Genomic DNA, 6499 nt, shown 5'->3' on the forward strand with positions numbered 1-6499 from the left:
AACCACTGCGTAGCCGTGCAACACATGCGACAATAAAAGTCAATGCCTCTATTTCACTTTGTAGTAGATTATAGGTACTTTGCACCATTCGGTAATTATAACATATTGTATGCCAAAAGATGTGGGGGCCGTTGAGATGTTCTTATGATTCTATTAGGATTATCCTGGAAAAGTTGAAATGCTAACGGCGTATGTGTTTGACAGTTTGAAATGAATATAGATATGCTCATCATCACTTCCTGCATGCATACATATGTGGTCTGTACAGTAACACATACCATGTATGTATAACCAAGAGCAGTTTCTATATTAACAATAACTAGGCGTATAGCCCGCGCATTTGCGCGACTAGTATTGAAAATTAAAAAATTTGCATGTCGTTGTATCTTTACTTAAAGATTATACTATTTTTTTTACCATACATCATCCTGTTTATTATCGTAAATTATGTTTTATTGTTGATTAAAACAATTCAACTATAATCTACCTATATTAACAATTTGATTTGTTGAGCATTAATAATATTATGCAGATAATTATTCGTATTTTTATTTCATTTTGATTGATTGTTGTTAGCTTTAGTTTTTATTAATAGTATATATTTGTAACTGATACATAGTTAAATGATATTTTATATTTAATTTTTTTAATGACATTGGTGGGTGATTTTTAATTAGGCATAAGGATATTTTAGGCTAATTTTTATCGTAATGGCAGTGGTGGGTAATTTTTATTTTTCTCCGATTAACATGGGAATTTCTAGGTCTTAAGAGCGAACGTGGAGGCTCCGTTTGTTGGTCAAATAATAAGATAATAGATAGATGACATCACATATTTCTCCTACACACTCACTGCCGCTGCAGATTGACGGGCCAAATAAAAGGTATGGAGAATGTACGCCCGCCCGCCGGCGCAAATTAAACGCGCGCACACACCTTTCTTGCCTTTCCCCCATCTCCGCGCAACGGTTGGAGCACGAGCTCGTACGCATGGCGTGAGCGGTCGAGGACGTACGGCGATGCATGATCCGATCGAGCGGCCGCCGACAGTAGTGGGCGGCCCGGCCGAGAGCGGCACGGCACGAAAGTTTTCAGGCGATGGGTGTGACGACGCCGGCCGCTTCCTCGTTCCGGACTAGGGTGGTCGGTGGCCACGATGGGCTTGTTGCATTGGCTCTGAAACAAGGAACAACCCTGAAACAATCTAACGTTTTCTGCAGCTTCCACCTTCCGTGGACCGTGACAGTCGGCACGAATTATATTGGTGCCAAAAGCTGCTGCATGCTATATATACTGGGACAATGATTGACTTGTTGATACTATGATTTATCATATATACCCCATCAGGCTGACCCAAATTTTACTTAATTTTAAGCCAAATAATGTCCCACCCAACTCTGCCTTTTGCTCTTACCTACTAATTCAGACCGACGCTGCCTACTAACTTTTTCCACTCAAGCCTCTTACCTCTCCTCGGCACTCGATCGCACATCACCCACCTGGCGCTTGGCTGCTTGCTAGCAAGAGGCGGGTTCCATTGAGTTTAGTGGCATTCAGTTAAATACCTATTATTTTAATCAAAATTTTGTATATTTAATGTATTCTATTTATGTGATTCGAAAAAATAAGAATGATACAACAACCCAGACTACTAAAAACATGTATCTCTCTTTTAGCCCCAAAATACCTCAGCAATCCAACTCCCTCCCCGACTGCCGGCACATCTACCCTCAAACGGTCCAAAATCTCAAATCAGCCCGGTTTGCCCCAGCCCAATCCCTCTCCCACTCTCCGTCTCTCCCAGCCTAGCACTGAATATAGACTTATTACAAATCTGATTTTATAAGTCGTGACTTAATCACAAGACGAATCTATTAAACCTAATCAGTTCATAATTTAACCACTAATTGCTACAGTAACTATCCACTAGTTGTGCATTAATTATACTCAAGGTTTTAAAAAACGCTAGACGCTAGGTGAACGCTAGCCTACGGTTTAGAGTTTTTTGTGATTAAACGTAGATTAAACGTCTTTTGTGATTAAACGACGCTGTGATTAAACGCAACGCTAGGCCAAAGTTTAGAGTTTAATCAAGATTAAATGTAGTTTTAAAATGTTTTTTAAAACAGGGATTATACTTAATAGATTCATCTAGAGCTCTAATTGCAACTTATTTAATTAGTTTTATATTAAATTGGCATCCAAACATTCGAATTGACATCTGAACATGTGATGTAACAGCTACTTAAAAAATCAAACCAGGCCTTATATTGTCGATACTCAATTATATGTTATTAATGTGTACTCAGGACTATTAAAAACAATTTTACACCATTTAAAATTTACGCACGTTTCGTTGTGGTGTTTCAGCAAACTGCCGGCGGAGTCGTACGTACTGTGTGCAAAAGCTATTAGACAAACCAGCCTGAGACAAACTACACTACTATAGTCTACTACAGGCGGATGGATGAGCCGCGTGTCTAGGAATAATGCAGTTACTCGTGTCGAAAAGGTGGCAAATATAATGGCACCGGTCGAGACGTGCGTGCGCACATGGATCAACTGTTCAACGTTCTGGCGTCACAGGATGGATCGGTGCATGATTATTGTATCCGATCCCAAACCTATTTCACAGCGAGGTTAATAATACAGCTGACTGTTTGCTATAAAAATCTTTGCAGCTTATTTTTTATTTTACTCGTATAATAGTTAATTTTTCATTATTAATATATGGCTTACTTGTTTCTCTCACATAGTTTCTTAATTCTGATATCGAAGCCGAGTGCAAACTTACGTCTATTTTTTCTCTCTCCTCTTACACCTCATTCAGTCTTTTTATAATCTATTATAATATTTACTCATTTAATCTTCTTATAGTCTATTATAATATTTACTCTAATAGCTAGTTGTATTTAAGCTGCACTGAGCGACACAGTAGAAAATAACCCACATGATGCAGCAGAGCCAATGGGTACTGTACGGTAGATCTTGACGCATGGTCTAGCCTCTAGCGCCTAGGTAGGCCGCCGATACTTAAACCCGACGTCGACATGCCCATACCTGGCTGACATCTCCGCCACCTCAATCTGCATGCCCCGGCCGAGACCGGCTCCGGCGCTGGTCACCGCACTGATCAGGCAGGGTTATAGATGGCCAAATGGGCCGTGTCATATGGGCAACACAGAAAATAGCAAAAAAAACACGACACGAACACGGCACGGTATGATAGGTTTAGTGTTAGTGCCAACACGGCACGAACGTAGTGTAGTGCGTGGGCCGAAACCTCGACACGCAGTGTCGGCACGACACGACACGGATAATGGGCCAGCACGGGTCTAGCACGGTACCAGTGTACTAGCTGTTATATAGTAGCCATTTGGCCTACTGATCGAGAGCCCGTTAGTGGCCTAGCGGCCCACTAAAAGCGCACCACGGTGGCCAACTACAAAAACCCGATTCTAACCTCACAAACCCTAACCATCTTCTCTCCCGTCACCCAGCCTCCTCTCCGCCTCTCTCACCTATGGCGCCGCCCTCCCCCACCTCCACCCGCGCGCAGCACGGCTTGCTCTTCCTGCGCCGCTCGGTGCTCGCCGTCGCCGTCGCGGGCCGCCGTCTCCCTGCGCCGCTCGCCGCCACCGATAGCGCGGCCCGCCGCCTGCCATCGCCGCCGCAGGCCACGGCCTCCCCGCACCGCTCGGCGTCGCCGCAGCGCCGCCGCGGGCCGCGGCCTCCCCGTGCCGTCTGTCACACCCTGAATTTTTTGAATTTCAGGATGTGATTAAAATTAAAAATAAAAGAACAATTTTCTCAACATTTATTTTTCTTCACAGAGGATTTAGTGTAAAAGAAAATAAATATTGGTTGTTTTTCAAATTAAATGATGTTCTTCTTCTGGTGATGCATTCATGTCACATGCATAGTATTGTTGAGTGTAAAAACCTTTCAAAACGTGTTCTATCATCAAAAGTTCTTCCCGGGAATTTTCCGGATTTTTCTGGATTCTTTTCCCATTTTCCCTAGAGCAAACTCTAATTTTTAGAGGCTCTTCAAAATCTTCTCATGAGCTCCAAATATTTTATTTGAGTTCGTTAGGTCCCAATATATTTCAAGGATTTTTCCTAGAATTTTCGGGCCATTTGGAATATTTTTCGGACTTTAAATACAAATTCTAGATTTTTCTAGAATTATTTTAATTTCGAAAATAATTAATTCCGAATTTTAAATGGGCTAAGTCTATCAAAAGTACATAAATCTCTAATGGACCTCAAGGGACCATTCGGCGGTTTTTTCTTTTTTATATTTAAAAAAAATTAAAATTTCAAAAGTATATGTCGGTTTTGGAAAATTTCAAAAATATATCCCGGTCGCCCTATGGGGGGCGACAGGGCTCAAATGTAATTTTTTTTCTTCAAATTTGCAACGAAGTCCCTGGAGAAAAAAAAAAAGGGGGGCCTGTCGCCCGTTGGGGGGGCGACAGGCCCCTGTCGCCCACCCCAGGGGCGACAGGCCCCTGTCGCCCGTTGGGGGGGGCGACAGGGTCCTGTGTCCCACCAAAGTCTATTGAATTTCATAAAATTCCTCCAGCGTCCGAAGATTTATTGTGATATATTTGCAGAAGGATTTGGAAATCGAGTTCGAATTATCATGAAATTTACGGAAGGTGTCGGATGTCAATTTTGGTGGGCGATGCGGCCTCTAAAGGATGACACTAGAGAAACTACTTTTCATGTGATTTCGAACTATAAACTTTTTTGTCAGCGCGGATGTCTGGTAGATGCAGATTTCACAAACCTATAATGATTAGAAACTAAAAACGAGATCTCGAAGCAATTCGGATGATTTCGATTATCATTTATTTGTACTTATTAGTTACTTCTACCAATAGAGCTTAGAAGTTCGAAGTAATAATTTCTTGGTTGATTTTATCCTTAACCATTTCTTTTTTTTTGACACGAGGAACTCAACATGAATCCACTAATTGCTGCTGCTTCCGTTATTGCTTAAACCCTGGCCACCATTCGCCGTCATTCCCTTTGTCATTTGAGACTAAAAATTCAGAAAAAAAGAGAGGGGTGACGAGAAGTAATAATGTGAACCACCAAATTTTACATCATAATACAACGATAATGAAACACACATCACACATGCAGTGGCATGTCAGAACCCGTTGCAAACTACGGTAAACAGATTCCGGACTAACCTAACATGCCTTAGGTAATTTAAAAAAAACAGAATAAACACAATGATGCAGCATGTCACTAGCACTAGGGTAGTCCTAGTAGCCGTACCCCCACGTAGCAAACTGTGTTGAGACTTCTCCGCAGTATCCACCCATTGCAGGTGGTGCAGGCGGTGGTGCCGGAGGCGCATGGCCCTTCTTCTTGTGACAAGGGCAGTTGCAGTAAGGAATAGTGCATGGTTCATCCTGTGAACCGGCTGCATTGCTGGTATCATCAACTTCGTCGTCTTTGTTAGCCTCGCTCACTTCCTCATAATGGTTCACCTTACATTCCAGATCAAAGATCTTTATCTGGAGGTACTCGATGAACTCCTGAACAGAATCAATTGGTGCAGGATCTACCCACCTAGTAAAACCACAGTTTTCTGGAGCATCGGAAGACTGCAAAACAAATTCCAGGTAAGGTGTCTCATTGAAGATAAAGAAATGAAACAACCAAGTATTACCCATGCGTGTGGACATTTAAAGAAACGCCGACCGCCATCCATCCCGTCGGTGCACATCTGCACTAAGCAGTCCTCACCATGTCTGCATTTTGGCCACGGTTCTCTACGGTTATCGTATTGTCGAAGAGGAGTTTCATTGGTAAATTCACTCTTGTGCTGTGGCGGAAACTCAAACACTGGTTCCGGAAAGGAATCAGGTCCAAGAGGCCCCTCCCATATTATGGGGTCTCCCTTTCTTCCCCCTTTTCCTTTCCCAAAACCATAGTAATTCTTTCCGCTAGACCCACCTCCAGACATTGGGTATACAATAAGCTTTGGTGTTTGAGTGGTGCTGGGAGTTCACAAACTGGTGAGTATTTATAGGCGCACAAAGGTCTGATAACCGGAGTGTGGAGTGTAAATGAACATGAAAAGCCTATAGTATTCTCACGCTCCACAGCGCTCACTCGTACCACTTTAAACACGGACACGACCTCTCGTTGCTCTTGATTTGTACCCTCGCACGCTCAACACCGCTCACTCCTCCCACTTTAAACAACGACACGACGTCTCACTGCTCATGACTTCAGCACTTGCACGCTCTACAGCGCTCACTCGTGATTATTGCACTGCCCCGACATATCCCATCGCCCGGAACACTGCAGGGCACCGGCCTAATCGTCATAATTTCACTACTCGATGCATCTCTGTGCATGCAGACTCACAGCACTGCATTACTGCCGCTCGGTCGATCGCGCCTAGATGCCGCCTTCCCCACTACACGCCACAGACCTTCGCTGTAGAATGACAGGTCCGTCGTCCTCGCCAGAGAG

The sequence above is a fragment of the Panicum virgatum genome, chromosome 9K, assembly GCF_016808335.1.
Source record: "Panicum virgatum strain AP13 chromosome 9K, P.virgatum_v5, whole genome shotgun sequence".
Taxonomy (NCBI): domain Eukaryota; kingdom Viridiplantae; phylum Streptophyta; class Magnoliopsida; order Poales; family Poaceae; genus Panicum; species Panicum virgatum.